Raw genomic sequence first — 15,422 nt, 5'->3', positions numbered from 1 at the left:
GAAAGCATCCAAGCACTCCTATCAAAGAAATTGCTAGAATTGAGATGCAGTTTGAATAAAGCTTCCCTTTCTAGCTTAATGTTTACTTAAAGATAGGAATTTAATTGTGATGCGGTTTTCGTGCTGTGATCGGAAACCGGATTACCCGGAGAAAATCCCACATGTCCGGTATGGGAACCCCTAACCTAGCTCACATGGCCAGCGAAATGTGAACTGGTATTCAACCCGGGTCGGCAATGTGAGAAGCACATGTATCAACCACTGCTCTAACCGGACAGTTATGGCACGAATGTTATCTTCATATCTTCAAATACATTGTATACCCGAGCTAATTATAATAGTCAATTAGTCAAATACATTTTATACCCGAGCTAATTATTATAGTCAATTAGTCAATACAATTTATACCCCAGCTAATTATTATAGTAAATTAGTCAAATACATTGTATACCCGAACTAATTATTACAGTCAATTAGTTGAATACATTGTACACTCGAGCTAATTATTATTAGGTGAAACCGGTAGGGGACAAAAATATGAGGAGGGGGGGCGGGGAGAGGAAGAAAACGAAGAGGAATATTGTTCACCAGACTGACTGACTGACTGATTAAGTCACACAGTTAAAATGTAGATATCCACACATTTCGTTTATTTTGTAATTGCCCTTTTTGACAATTAAGGCGATGACAACACATTAAGAATGTAAGTCACACGGATAGAAATGTCTCATCTCTTGAATTTTCGCCGTGAATGATCGGGTCGCAATGTTACAATGCACGCATTGTCATTTTCCGACAAAGTCACGGTGCCTATACCACGTGACTTTTTAAGATCTGTTTTGGGAGAATAAAGCGCGACCCAGTTAACATTTAAAATGATGTCTTTTAAAATATTTCACCATTTTTTATGGAATAAAGTGGAGAGCCCGCTCATTCGTGAGAGTTTTCTATAGGTATCATAACCTTTTAAACAAATAAGTATTTTTTCAGTATAGTGCAACCGCGCGTTTGTAATTTGAAGTCCCCACACTGATCCGACATTTTTCAAACCGTTCAAACGCGCGGTTGCACTTTACTGAAAGAAAAATACTTATTTGTTTAAAAAGATCGTGATACCTATAGAAAACTTTTACGAATGAACGGGCTCTCCACTTTATCCATTTAAAATGGTGAAATATTTAAAAAGATATACTCATTTTAAAATGTTAACTGTGCCGCGCTTTATTCTCCCAACACAGATCCGAAAAAGTCACGTGGTATAGGCACCGTGAAAGTGGCGCTATTTAATCCCGTTTATTCTGTGTGTGTTTTTTTTTCGTTCGAAAAGCCTTTGTTTCGTCTGACACCTTTGCCAACATTGGTACCTAGACAACAATGCGCGCCGCGGCTAGCGTCATTGTTGTTGACATTATTGTATTTTTGGTGAAAACAATGCCAACACGCCTTTCAATCTTCGGCTTGCACCAAACCTAGATTATTTTCAGTGCAACAATAAAATAAAAAGGTATACTTAGGGACTTTTCTAACGCATCACTTTTCAAACTTGAATATATCATTTATGAGTGAAGATATTGATTTAACATTTTACACACGATCATTTGACTACATTCTATGCAAGCTCACGATAAAACCATTCATCCAAGGCGATTGGACGCTTCAGCACGTGGGGTAGGTGTGGTTTCATATTTTTGCACGTGGAAATGTTGAAACGCGATTTAATGCTAGTTTTATTTCAATTTAATTATTTTAGGTGGGTTCTTACACAAGGAAAACATAAAATAAATTTACAAAACAATATAGCTCGTATGAATATTCAGGAGCGCTATCGAGCACTTTGCATTTTAAAGGCTACCTTTCCCACTTGCTAAAGCGTCCGATCGTCACGTATGAATGATTATATCGATAGCTTGCACATATTCTGATCACAGGTGCAATTTTAAATAAAAATATTTACTCATTACTGAGATATGTTAGTTTTTAAAGTGTTGCGTTAGAATAATTACCACGTGTAGTAAAAGGCGATATACATGTTATTCCAATTTATTTTCAATTTCATAATTCTAGGTAAGTTTTTACACAAGAAAAACAATATGGCTCATATGAATATTCAGGAGCAAAACGGCTCAATCAGCATGTTGCAAGCCGGTCAGTTATTAAGACGTGTAAGTTTATGCGTTTTAGTTTTACGAGTTTGCGACTTTGACTTTTGAAGTGACGTTTTTAATTTGTTAAGTTATATATTTTGTTGTTTTTCAGTTTCAATTAAATTTTCAGGAGTTATCAGATATGTGTTGAATAATTCTTCGTCCAAATTTCAACACAAGTCGTTCAAAAATAAGGGAGCTATATTGATTGGCGTCGCATATGTAATGCAGTTTTTTTCGCTTATGGGAGGAGAAGTTATTTTACGAATCAATGTATATATTTTTGTTTTAAGAATATCTTGCATAGTGGTGATTTTTTGTGTAAATTAGTGTAAATAAGTACTGCATTTGTGCCTATTACATTTATTACAACATTTATTGCCAATAATGCAAAGCTAATTGTTTTAATTAATAACTGAACCACAACTGATCACAGGGGAAAGATCACAGGGACTGGGCAAATACGCGAAACTTTCTTGTTTCGTATAAAAACAAAACATAATAAAAACATATTTATTTTGTGGTTTTTCTAATTTGCTTATTTAGTGGAGAATCAATGTAGAACGATATTTGACGACCTATCGGGCAAGCAAGTTTATTGGAAGGCGTAGTGGTACGAAAACGTACAATGTATTAGTTTAGTATTAGACATATAATAACGATCGCTATACACAACTTCACCAAATAGCAGTACATAAATGCTGTCAGCCGGAATAGCTCAGTTGGGAGAGCGTTAGACTGAAGTTGTTAACGCAACAATCATCTAAAGGCCCCCGTCTCAATCCCGGGTTCCGGCACGAACGGAACAGTTCGGCGGCTGACAATTTTTTTCAGTCAGGTAAATAAATATAATAAAGCTTTATTTTTTGTCGACATTTTAAAATCCATTTTACTACAATTGGACATTTTTATTAAAATTAATGGATGCCGCGTGGTGACAACGTTAATTAAAATCTCTTACATCACTTGAATATCTTATAAAAAATAAACATGTTTTTATATTAACATATAAATGCAAACAACACATCTATTATACATGTCTTTTTATGGTTGTCTATCATAGGCCCTAAGTACTATCCCTACCACACATAGAGCGCGAAGCGCGGCACGTATTATTGATTGTAACAATGAGTTGCGATACAGGAAGCAGCCGCTTATCAAGGAGGAGCTGTGTCCCAGCAACCCGTTTCCCTAGAGTCAAGCACTCATCGGATTTTTTTTTTAAGAACCACATATAGAGCGCGAAGCGCGACACGTATTACTATCCAGGTGGTTTGGGCCCTTAAGCATTATCCGACCATTACGTCCATAGTTATCTTCCTTAGAATTTGAGAAATTTTGAAATCGTTGTTCGAAGTCCAAAATTGTTATCCGATTCCCAAACTTGCACAGGTTTTTTTATCAATGGGGACCCAACCCAAACTTTATATGAGCAATATCGGACCACACGTTTAGAATTATGTCTCTTTGAATTTCAAAATAAAAGTGAAAAACTGCTTGGTTTGGTGGTTATGCCAACATTTTTCAGCAGATTCTTTCCAAACTTACAGTGTCTTCATATTAATGAGCATTTTTCCTCATTTAAAATTAGAAACATAGGGACAATAAGTCCAGATTTTTTTCTATTAAATTTGACAAAATAAACAAGTTCCACATGTTTAAAAGATTTCACAACTTTCGTCTGAATCTTTCCAAACTTGTTAAGTGTTTTTATATCAGTATTACTCGAACCCTATTGAAAATGATGAATATCGGAGCAATAAATCTATTATGATCTTTTACTGAATTTCAAAGTATTGTGAAATGCAGCTTCTTTATGCAAATTAGTTTCCATTCATTTTTTTCAAACTATTACATTGTTTTCATATCAATGAGTACTCAACCCCTATCGTAAATGAGCAACGTAAGAATAAGTTCAGAATCATCTCCCCTTGAAGTTGAGAAAAATATGAAAATACGCTTACAAGATGCAGCAGATTTTTTTGAAACCTTCACAGTTCTGTTCCATTGATGAAAACTGCACACGGATGCCAGTAAAAAAGGAAACCAATATAAATAAAATGAACTATGAACTATTTGGGGGTTACAACACAAAATCATAGATAATGGTTATTAATGGGTTATAACACGGCATCATAAATAATGGTTATTGGGGGGTTATAACACAAAATTATAGATAATGGTCATACCAGTATCTTTTTCTATTTTGTTTAAAATAATCGGCCAATATATTAATATTTACAGTAGAAAAAACATCGTTCCATGTAACTTCATTGAGTGCCTTTTACACTGAAATTCCCGACGCCATTTGATGCTTTGCATCAATACTTATCTTGTATGATTAAGTGATGCGTCAGCAAAGTCTCCAAGTGTATAATTAAGGTATTTTATCTAAAAATAGAATCCGAACAGCATGTGGAATCAATGAGAAACCATGGAACGCCATAACTACCTTTTGCTCAGAGAAAGTGATGTTTTTGGTAAGTTTAACTTATATTGGGTCAACTTAACATTACTTTGGCTTATGTTAACATAATGCTTCGTTAAGTTGAATTTATTTTGGGTTTAGTGGATATTATGTTGGGTTAAGTTGACATTATGTCGGGTTAAGTTGACACTATGTTAAGTTAACATTATGTTGGGTTATGGTGACCCCGTCACGCCCAAGGTCTCACATGATTTATGTAGGCTCGTAAAGTAAGATGCCTTAAAGGGGCTTTTTCACGTTTCGGAAAATTGACAAAATTAAAAACGAGAGCGCCGACGGCGTTTCAAGTCCATTGGCAAGATGCCGGGAAGTTTGTGCTGAAGTAAATGTTAAAGGAACAGTTGACTGAATGAAAATCTAAAAGGCTATCAAAAAGAAAAGTTAAAAAAATAAGTACACATAAATGAAACAAGAAGTGTAGAAATATTGCAAACTATCCTATATCAATCGGAAAATCAGAAATATGGTTCAATGGAAATCGGTATTTTGAGAGAAAACTAAGACTAAATGTCCGGATGTTAATATTATTTCTGATTGGCTAGACGTGTATTTATGCTCTTGTTTTAATTAACCTTAGCATTACATAATTAGAATTTACGGGACTGAACGACATTTTTATTCGGATGGTAAGATCAAAGTTGTATCTTTGTTTTTCTTGTTTTGTTACTATTCATTATACTGTTACGATCGCTTCATTTTCATTTAATCAGAAAGGTGCACTGCGTCGATGTTATTGTTGTGTTGTTGTTGCAATATTTACGCAAAATATAACGTGCACGCTAAATTTTGAGCACACGTTCTGTAGGTGTGAATCCTTATTCAAATTATTAAAATAATTTCGAATAATATGCAAAATAATTTGCAGATTAATTTCAAAATATTGTAATACTGTCTAAGCGGTAGACTTTAACTCCAGGGGTCAGTCGTTTGATCTAGGTTGAGGGTCACTTTTGTCTTTCTTTAATTTTATTCTTGTTTTTGTTTACTTGATCTGTTAAGTTCCAGTGTTTACGTTTATCAATATAAAGCTTTAATGACAAACTTCTATACATTCCAAAATATGTGAAAAGGTCCCTTTAGAAATTATATATAATGACAAGTGAGGAGTAATATTTGGCATGTACATCGTTTTGATGGTCCTATACTAAGTTTGTTTAAACATGTCACTAGCGTTAAAATTGGCCCGGGGCTATCTTGTTTCCCTGTCTGAATCAGCAAGGCCTTGAGGTTTGGTATTTTGCACGTAATATCATACTCTTAATTTGGAGTTTTTTAAAATTATGTTTTATTTATGTTTTGTCCACATGTTTTTTTTTAATTTAATTTTCGGTGTATTTCTGAACAAAATAAAACAACGCGTGCTGAGCTAATTTACGGAGTTACATCTCCAGGGTTATTTACAAGATTAGACAGGTTTCTATGATGGACTTCTAGTGTCAGCCGCTAATAAAATTATTGTTCTAACCATATGAAATTTATAATATATAATTGCTCGTAAAAGTTCGGATATGTTCGTGGGTAATTCACATAGAATATATTGCGACGCAAAAAAATGAAAACGAGCATTTTATATTTCACTAAATCTATGTTACCAGACCACATCTAGCGTTTACAGTTTTGCTTTTGATATCTATAAAGAACTGAACACTAATTTTTTTATGTGTTAACTTTATTTTTCGAAATAGTTTACGACATATTCGTAAATTTTGAGTGTTAATGTGGTATTAACCCTTTCCCATTTATATACGTATTTTCACGCATGGCTGTTGTCCCTATGAAAGTTAGATTTAATTTAAGACCTTTCTACTAGAATCAAATTGTAAAGGCTTCATTTTCAACCTTAGATACTGATGAGCAGAAAACAGCATAAAACCTGAACAGACAGCGAGTTACTCGCAGGCCGTTCTGGTTTCATGCTGTTTGCAAAGCCTTTTTCACTTTGCTTCTTATTGGAGAAAGGGTTAACCAAAACGTAAGTTAGTAAATAGGGTCGGATAATCGGAATGCATATACCCTGTTCTGTACACAATTTAATTAACGCCCACTTTAAAACATTGGCCAGTAGGGGGATCAAACCCATGACCTCGCGTTATTAGCACGATGCTCTAACCAACTGATCTAACCGGCCACCTGATCCATGGCCAGTTATGTTTGAGGAAACAACCATGATACATTTTCCAAATCTGTATTTATTTTTTTCTCTATCTCTATATAAATATATTTATATATGTTAAGTAAATTTTGCGAATAATGTTACCAAATGTACCTCGTGACAATTATTGATTTCGAACGAACATCAGGAAGGATCAGATAAGAGGAATGAACCTTTTTTTTTAGTATTTGTGGAAAACCAATAATTATATTGAAACGTTAGTAAGTAGATAGATATAACAGGGAACCATTTCGCCCTTTGAAAGGCAATCGGAAGCTCAACTTATAATAAGTTGTTTTTATTTCTATACAAAATATTGAAGGTTATTTCGATAGTCAAATAAAATGATACAAAAATGTGAAAAAACGTATGGCCATTGGGGGGATCGAACCCACGACCTTCGCGTTATTAGCACGACGCTCTAACCAACTGAGCTAAACGGCCACATGCGCAACTTCCGTTTTTGTAAATCTCTAAACCTGCACTACCGAGGTTTACACTAAAGTCTTAACTGAATAACGCAATGACGTTTTCACCTATTTATAGTATAAACATGCGTCTACATGAATTATGAAGAATCGCATTTCTTCGGATTCCTCCGTAAGATACTATATGAAGGTGATCGAATATGAAAATAAGTTAATCAAGAATAAAATGTATGTTACGTCTTATGGTGTTAAACAGCTTACTCATCATTCAACGAGGTTTATTAGTATTTGAAAGCCCTATGGGTAGTACCGTTACAATGCTATATATTTTGTCCACAGGATAATGCCATTGATTTCGGAAGAAATAATTAAAATATAGAGATCGTGAATACATTATGGTAGACACACATATGTGGAATATAAATTATTGATCCATTATGATCATCTATTGAGTTATGCCAAATGGTTTCTTTGTGTTTAAAAGTTTAGTTCTTCCTGAATGCTCCGAGCTTGTATGAGAATTATGCGTACAGCTCGGAGAGTGAATACGGGTAGCTGTGAGTTGGATTATTGCAACAATTAAAAAAAAGACATGTGAATACAGTACATGCTATATCTAGCGTTATTTAAGTTAAAACGGATTGGATGGATTTTAACAGCAGCGTCATAGTCTTATCCCTGCCAAAAGACCTGCTTTATTGTCACCGACATTACATGATACAAGATAAATAGCTTGCAACTGTGCTTGAAAAATGGTACAAGCTCCAAACGAAAATCCTGGATCAGCCCTTGACCCACAGGCAGACCACCGTCTAGATTTCCATACGTTGCAAACATGCCAGCTGGTGTTCGCTAAGAAAGGGCACGTCATGTGGGCATTTCAATGTGAGCCTCGGTATGGGAAATAAACATAATGCATGTGCGTAGAGTGACATCCCACATTACGCTGTGCAGTTCACACAGGTTAATTTCCTTTAAGAAAATACTTCATTTTTTAAAAACAAGAACATTCACATAAGCGGAAAGTGTCGTCCCTGATTAGCATGTGCGGACTGCACAGGTTAATCTGGGACGACATTTTATTAACATGCATTAAGCTCTGTTTTCACAAGACGACGCTCATTTAAGCATTACCTGTTATGGCGAGAGAACTGCATATACATGCACCAACATGATGTAGAAACACGTGTTGGAATACGACAGCCACTGTCTGGTGCCGAAGAATGTTGATTTTTTTTGGTCAATAGTTTTGAGCATATCGTATAGTAAATAGTATTTTGAGAATATAGTATTTGAGCATATAATAGTTTTGATTTTAAATACATATAGTATTTTACCATATCATATAGTTTTGAGCCATCGTTAAAATGCTTTCACAATTAAAACTGATGTTTAACATTTTACCACTTTCTTGATTATGGAAAATTATTATATTGTGCTACTTGTGATATAATTGATAAGTGTGCTTCTTCGTACCGATTCAACGAAACGGCGAAGAGCTTGTTGGGATGGTTATGCTATATTTATGCTTATTTATAAATTTAATTCAACTCCTCCGCTTAGCGACCGGGAGGTCACGAGTTCTATCTCCGCTGTGAGAGCGTTCTTAGGATCCCAAACCATGGGCACCAAGTACTGGTTCTACCCAGGAAACGGGCTCGAGAGCGTTTCAATAAGTATTAGGCTTTCGATGCCATCTAAAACAAAAAGGTTTAAATCAACGCTCGAGTAAGGATAAGTCTTGGTACGGATATGTCAAGTCGTTCTCGCATTCCCGACGACTTCAAGGTAAACCGTCCTGCTGAGTAATATTTTAAACTTATAATTATTTAAAAATAACATTGTTAAACTTAGCTTGTGTTTGATTTTGAATGCTGAGAAACTCATGTTTAGTGACACACAGGACGCGACTATCTTACGGAAAGAATATGGCGAGAGATTTTGCGGTTTTAAACGGACATACCGGGTAATGGCATTTACTCTACTGGTTTCTAGCCTTATTCCCTATAAACGTGATTTCGTGCAACCTATTCAATTATTTACTTTGACGGAAATACGATACGCTTCTTAATTATATGTACGCACCTACTTGAACCGGGGTTCAACAATTACCCGTCAATGTAAACATCGGCGACACGGGTTGGTTTGATGTAGATTAACAGTATCTGGTTGCTTTATTGTGAATCTGCAAAGATTTTATCAGTGAAATAATGTCCGAACTATTTTAACCATAGACAACCAGCGGTTTGGAAGTTAAAATTTTGTGTGAAACAAGATCCGCTCTTGTATGTGCTTTTGTTCAGCACAAGAAATATCATTTGTATAACAAGTACGCACCATCGACTTTAATGTTAATAAAAGATACGGCCATTAATATAATAGTAGCGACACTAATAAACTAATATGATACATACCAAAATGTTTGTTTAAGACAACCAGACTCTAAAACATTTTATTTAACATGTAAGGTTTTAATTTGTTTGATTTTTTTTTAAGTTGGCTTTCCATATCTTGTGTTATTTATACTAAAATGCGTTTGTTTTATTATAACCCTATCTATTTCAAAACAACGTGTTAAACATATTACAGATATATCTACCGATTCTTACTCGATTTTTTCTTTTCTTTTAATCACGTTCAATGTGATCGTAAGATCCCAATAAATATGAATGTTTAGTCCCGAATTACCCTTTAGGCAAAGTAGGCAACTGCCTATGGGACCCGCGACTTATAGGGGTCGCATACGAAAACGACGATAGAATTTGTTTACTTACTTAGCCTGCAACACGGTAAGCTCGCGGTAAACACCCATATTTACATACCAGATAAATGAATGAATACATAATCATTTTTGAATTTACATATTTTTAGAATAGCTTTTTTATAACGAAAATCCATAAATTTTAACTGTTCATAGTCACAACAAAAACAACACCGCATGGGCCCTAAAAGTTTCACTGCATATGGGCACCACGGTGCCTAAGCCGGCACTGTGAATGTTAAAACAATACGACATAAAACGTATCACGTGTTATGATATTTATTAACCCATTATAAAGAAGGTGCAATGTATAGATGTAAAGATTTCCCCATTTAGGATGTCCGTATTGTGTTGTTTTATAAAAATGTGCTAGTCAAGCAGTTGTTTATCTGTTCAAATAATTTATTGCCGCCAAAATAAACCGCCTACACTGCCCATGCCCCTTGAATGGTAGAGGATACAAATTGCGAGTTTAATGTACAGTATAAGTGTTTGTTAACAAACGAAAACGCCGATTAATCGAAAATTAGAATAAATGGTCAGAAGAAGTAGAACGGGTAAACAAACGAAAGTTCAGCTGTACTCAATTGCAAATAATGTTCTGCCGTAGAGCAGAAAAAAACAACTTCAAGCGCACATGACATGTAAACTGATGATAAAACTTCATTACTGCAACATCTGCAGATTCGTTCATACGACACATAGACCACAATTTTCGTCCTGCAGCATAGCGAGTAAACGTGTTCGTATTCACTATGCATTTAAATAAAGTAAACAATATTTTTTATTGTATCATATATAAAAAGATTTTTCATTAATTTATTCAACATTCCACGTTCATATTCATATATTGGTTAAAGAGATGGTGAGGATAAAATGTTGACAACGAAATCGTGTTATTATCGCTTTTAACTGTATTATAATTTTTCGAAGCCTTATTAATATTGATTTTGAAGCCAAAGATAAATTAACAAAAATATTTCCGTCTAGTTACAATATTCCAACTCCAAAATATTTCCGTCTAGTTACAATATTCCAACTCCCAGCTATCGACCCTCTGGATCTGTACGTATATAGAATTCACTGAAAAGAACTAATTTCCAACATAACCCAGATGTAAGATCTTATATCAATGCCGCTCATGTTTATTTTTAGTAGTGTGTAGCCAGAAAAAAACGAGATATACACATCGGTCCATTGTGTCACACCGGTCACAATAACGTAGTGACGTCACCATCTATGTATAGAATGCACATCGGTCTTGCTGACAATAACGTAGTGACGTCAGCATCTATGTATAGAAAGGATATAAAAGTAACAATTACATAAACAGTAAATATTGACACAAAACTATGAACAAAATAAAAATTATGTTTATTCGAAAAGTAAAGGTGTTTGTTTATATCGTTGCTAAGGAACAGAGTGACTGACATCAATTAAAGAACATGTTGCAATTTATTTGCCACGAGTAGTAACAGCCTCTGTGGCCCAATGGATAAGGCACCGGCCTCCTAAGCCGGGGATTGCGGGTTCGAGTCCCGCCAGAGGTTGAACTTTTTAAAAATTAATACCGATTCTTTTTTATGCGAACTCATTGAATGCATTTAAAAAAAAATTGCACGATCACGTTAAAAAAAAAAATTAACAAATATTTTCATATGCTTAAACGCAGCGACCATTTATTTTAAGACTGGAGCGTATCGATAGAATCGGCAATTATAATATATGCCGCATTTTAGGCTACTTTATGTGGCGAGTACAGCCGTTTCATAAATATCTTCATCTTGACAGTTGTGTACGATCAGCATTGAAGAAACCTGACTAAATACAACCGACCCAATGCAAAACGAAATGTTAGATCAATACAGACTACAGTAAGGTATATTATCTGGAGAAAAATATGCGACTGGTTGAAAAACGCAGGCATGCATTCAAATTTCGACAGCTGCTAGCTATCTAAACGCTCAACTAATTGTTTTTGTTGAGAACACAGATAAAGATCAAAGGCATACCTTAGTTGCTCCAGAAAATCTGCCAATTATTACGAGAAATATATTTTCTTTTTTGAACAATGGATACACATAATTAAAGGGAGGCGACTCTTATAGATGGTGAGCGTCAACTGTTTACAGTATTCTCCCCTAATACGAATTTCTTTTGCTTTGGGGTAAAATAATGTTTCGGTTGTCTTGATTTAAAGGGATCTTTTCACGCTTTGGTAAATTGACAAAATTGAAAAAAGTTGTTTCAGATTCGCAAATTTTCGTTTTAGTTATGATATTTGTGAGGAAACAGTAATACTGAACATTTACCATGGTCTAATATAGCCATAATATGCATCTTTTGACGATTTTAAAACCTAAAAATTATAAAGCGTTGCAACGCGAAACGATTGAATAATTTGGAGAGTTCTGTTTTTGTCGTTAAATTTTGTGAAACTACAAAGATTGCTTATATAAGGTATAAAATACGTCAAGTATGTGTACTTGGCGGAATAGCTCAGTAGGCTAAAGCGTTTTTACTTCAGGACTCTGGCAGGACCTCAGGGGTCACTGGTTCGAAACCTGCTCTGGGCAATGTTCTTTTCCTTTTTTTAATTTTATTCTTGATTTTTTACTGGAGCTTTTACGATCCAATGTTTACATTTATCAATATAAAGCATTTAATGAATAAGTTAAAAAATGCCAAAATCTGTGAAAAGGCCCCTTTAAACAAATGATTTACTTAACAAAACTGACACGGGGTAATCCGGAAATTATTTCAATATATAATCCTTTCTAGTGTGTATGACCTATTAACATGGCAATACATGACACGGTTAGGAAATCTATGTACGATAATACGCATGCAACTTTGAGGCACAAAGAATTCGTTTCATTTTGCTTTAAAATATATTGAAGTTGTTTATGAAAACGGATTACCGAAAAAATATTATTTAAAAGCAATTGGACTTTTGTTCAGAGCAGGTGGAGGCTGTAGGCATTGTCTGTTTTTTTGTGTGCTAAATCGTCGAATTGACGTAAAACATGCCAGCAAATGCATATTGCGTCTAACTTGATTTGAGTGAATGTTTGTGCCGATCGGTTCACTACTTTATATAAAAAACAACTTCAAAATATGGCGGATTTAGTCACTGCACTAGAGCGCAGGCTTAACATTTATTTTGGGGGAATTTTTACCAAATGTTAGACAAAGTTTCAGCGAAACTCAGGTGTAGTCTGATATTACAATTTTAGCTATACAAGTTTTAGCGAGTTCGAGCCATCGGGTTTCGACTGTATCTGCAACTTGATTTCTTTCTGATGTTGCATGTGTAACTGTCTGCTTGTTCGTCCGCACCGCGCCCCATCTTGTCTGACACGTTTAAAGAGAATTCGGGAATTCCAATAATGACGTCAATTTTGCGCGTACGTATTTAACGACGGATGTGACGTCACACCAACTTCTCCTTCCCGTAACCTACCGACGTGTGTTTGCTGGAATGGCAAAAGTCGATCGAAGTAACACAAAAATGTCGCGTTTGATTAACCCCCACTGGTTTGCACTGGAAAATCTTTTGGGGTTGAAAATAAGGTCAGGGTCATTACAATCAAGTTGGGCAAATTAGATATGGACAGAAATGCCATTAGCAACAACGGTGAAAGAGTTGAGGCGACAAAGCGATAATAATATCTTGTTCGTACAGACGGGGTTTGACCGACCAAAATGACCCACGGCATCAAAATATCGGGCGTTTGGGTGGAGGGAGGGGGTCAGAGTGGAGTTAAGAAAAACAAGTAAATGTTATTTACAAAGTTTTATTAAGAGAATACAGGCAGCCAATGATGTGCGACAATTTTCATGCTTTAGAGAAAAGTTATGAGAAACTACACAGCTTGCATATAAGCCGCACTTTGGGAGGACGGGGTTTAATGCATGTGTGTTATGTGTCGCCCTGCTTTAACCGGATTTTTCCTAAGAGAAACTTCCTTTACACGAAAAAATCCGAAAAAGCAGAAAGTGTCTAACCTAATAAGCCTGAGGGGACTGTATTCGTTTATCTGTGACGACACTTAATGCACATGCATTAAGCCCCATTTTCCCATAGCGATTATGAAAACTCAGTCCTTAGTAAGGTTGCTGACTTATTTACAAACTGTACAGCATTGTACAAAATCAGTGAATCTGACATTGTTGTCAGATCAGAGAATATAAGAGGCAGAAACACATTGTGAAAGCTAGTTAACTTAGTTACCAAATTGTTACTTATATAAGGTTAACATTTTTGGTAAACGCACACTTTTTAATAAAAAAGTCATACATATGAACTTGAAAAATGGATAAGCAATTCTGGTGTATGAAACAAAAATAAAAATGCTGATAAATGAATGTTTATGCTCACCGTAATAAAAGCTATGGTACAACATGCTACAGTAGAACGTTTTGGACATAGTAAGAGTTGACTTATATTATAAAATATCATGAAACTTGTTGGTAAAAATATTCAAAGAATAAGATAGTTTTCCCCTTAGTGGTTTATTGAAATATATAAACATACCGGTAATGATACCTTATCAGGCATCATTTGTTTTATTTTTACTACTCAATTTCAAAGGGAAAAGAAATACTTGTACGAAAAGAAAATACAAAAAATAATACTGGCCAATTAATCGCATGCAGCAAAGCATTTTTAAAAAGTTTGCTCTAATACAACAATAAATCAAAGAGAACATAAAGCTTCTGTTTGCCATTATCCTTGATAATTTTGAAAAATGAATTCTATTTTTGGTATCAGTAATACAGCTGTATGATCGTGTTAAAGTTGCACTTCATATCTGTTTAAATTTTTTCAAAACAAATTGAAGGAGAACTATAGTTTGGTCAAAACAATTGTATGGGTAAGTTTCAAAGCATACATGTAGAAACATTATTTTATTATAAGCATATTTTACATGAAAATTTATACAGTGGTATACAGTAACAATCTAATTTTCCAGAAAGAATGCACGTCTAGCAACAAAACATACAGACACATTGATTAAATAAAATGATTATGCTACACAAATAGTTGTAATAAAAATAAATTACAAGCAGTATTGAAATAGAAGCAGTAAATTGTAACATACATAGCATCTTCACTGGATAATATTCTCTCAGCACTCATAATCCAACATAAGCATAATTATCAACTAAATTAGTTTTCTATATTTGCATTCTGTTTCATTCCCAAAACATAAAAAAAGAACAATGTTCTACATGAATTGAAAACAACTTTGGCACGGTTGAAATATGTTTGCATTCACAACTAATGGCGCATTCACTCGAGAAGGGGAAATCTATTCAAGTATTCTAACCATACCCTTGAAATACCAACATCATTTGTGAACAAGATGTGTTTGTGAAACACAATGTCCCCCTATATATGACCTTGACCTTGTGAAGGATGACCTTGACCTTGTGAAGGATGACC

At 34.8% G+C, this 15,422-nt stretch overlaps 3 non-coding genes across 3 annotated transcripts; 1 reads left to right on the top strand and 2 right to left on the bottom strand.

The window, feature by feature from the left end:
• Positions 1-6,687: 6,687 nt before the first annotated feature.
• On the bottom strand, positions 6,688-6,760 carry Trnai-aau (transfer RNA isoleucine (anticodon AAU)). Its single transcript has one exon. It is a non-coding gene; the product is annotated as a tRNA-Ile (tRNA).
• Positions 6,761-7,154: 394 nt separating this feature from the next.
• On the bottom strand, positions 7,155-7,228 carry Trnai-aau (transfer RNA isoleucine (anticodon AAU)). Its single transcript has one exon. It is a non-coding gene; the product is annotated as a tRNA-Ile (tRNA).
• A 4,222-nt stretch (positions 7,229-11,450) lies between these two features.
• Positions 11,451-11,523, top strand: Trnar-ccu (transfer RNA arginine (anticodon CCU)). The gene has a single exon. It is a non-coding gene; the product is annotated as a tRNA-Arg (tRNA).
• The last annotated feature ends 3,899 nt before the right edge of the window (positions 11,524-15,422 follow it).

The sequence above is a fragment of the Dreissena polymorpha genome, chromosome 10 (genome assembly GCF_020536995.1).
Source record: "Dreissena polymorpha isolate Duluth1 chromosome 10, UMN_Dpol_1.0, whole genome shotgun sequence".
Classification (NCBI taxonomy): Eukaryota; Metazoa; Mollusca; class Bivalvia; order Myida; family Dreissenidae; genus Dreissena; species Dreissena polymorpha.
The sequence above is the reverse complement of the archived record's forward strand: the minus strand, read 5'-3'. Positions and strand labels throughout refer to the sequence as shown.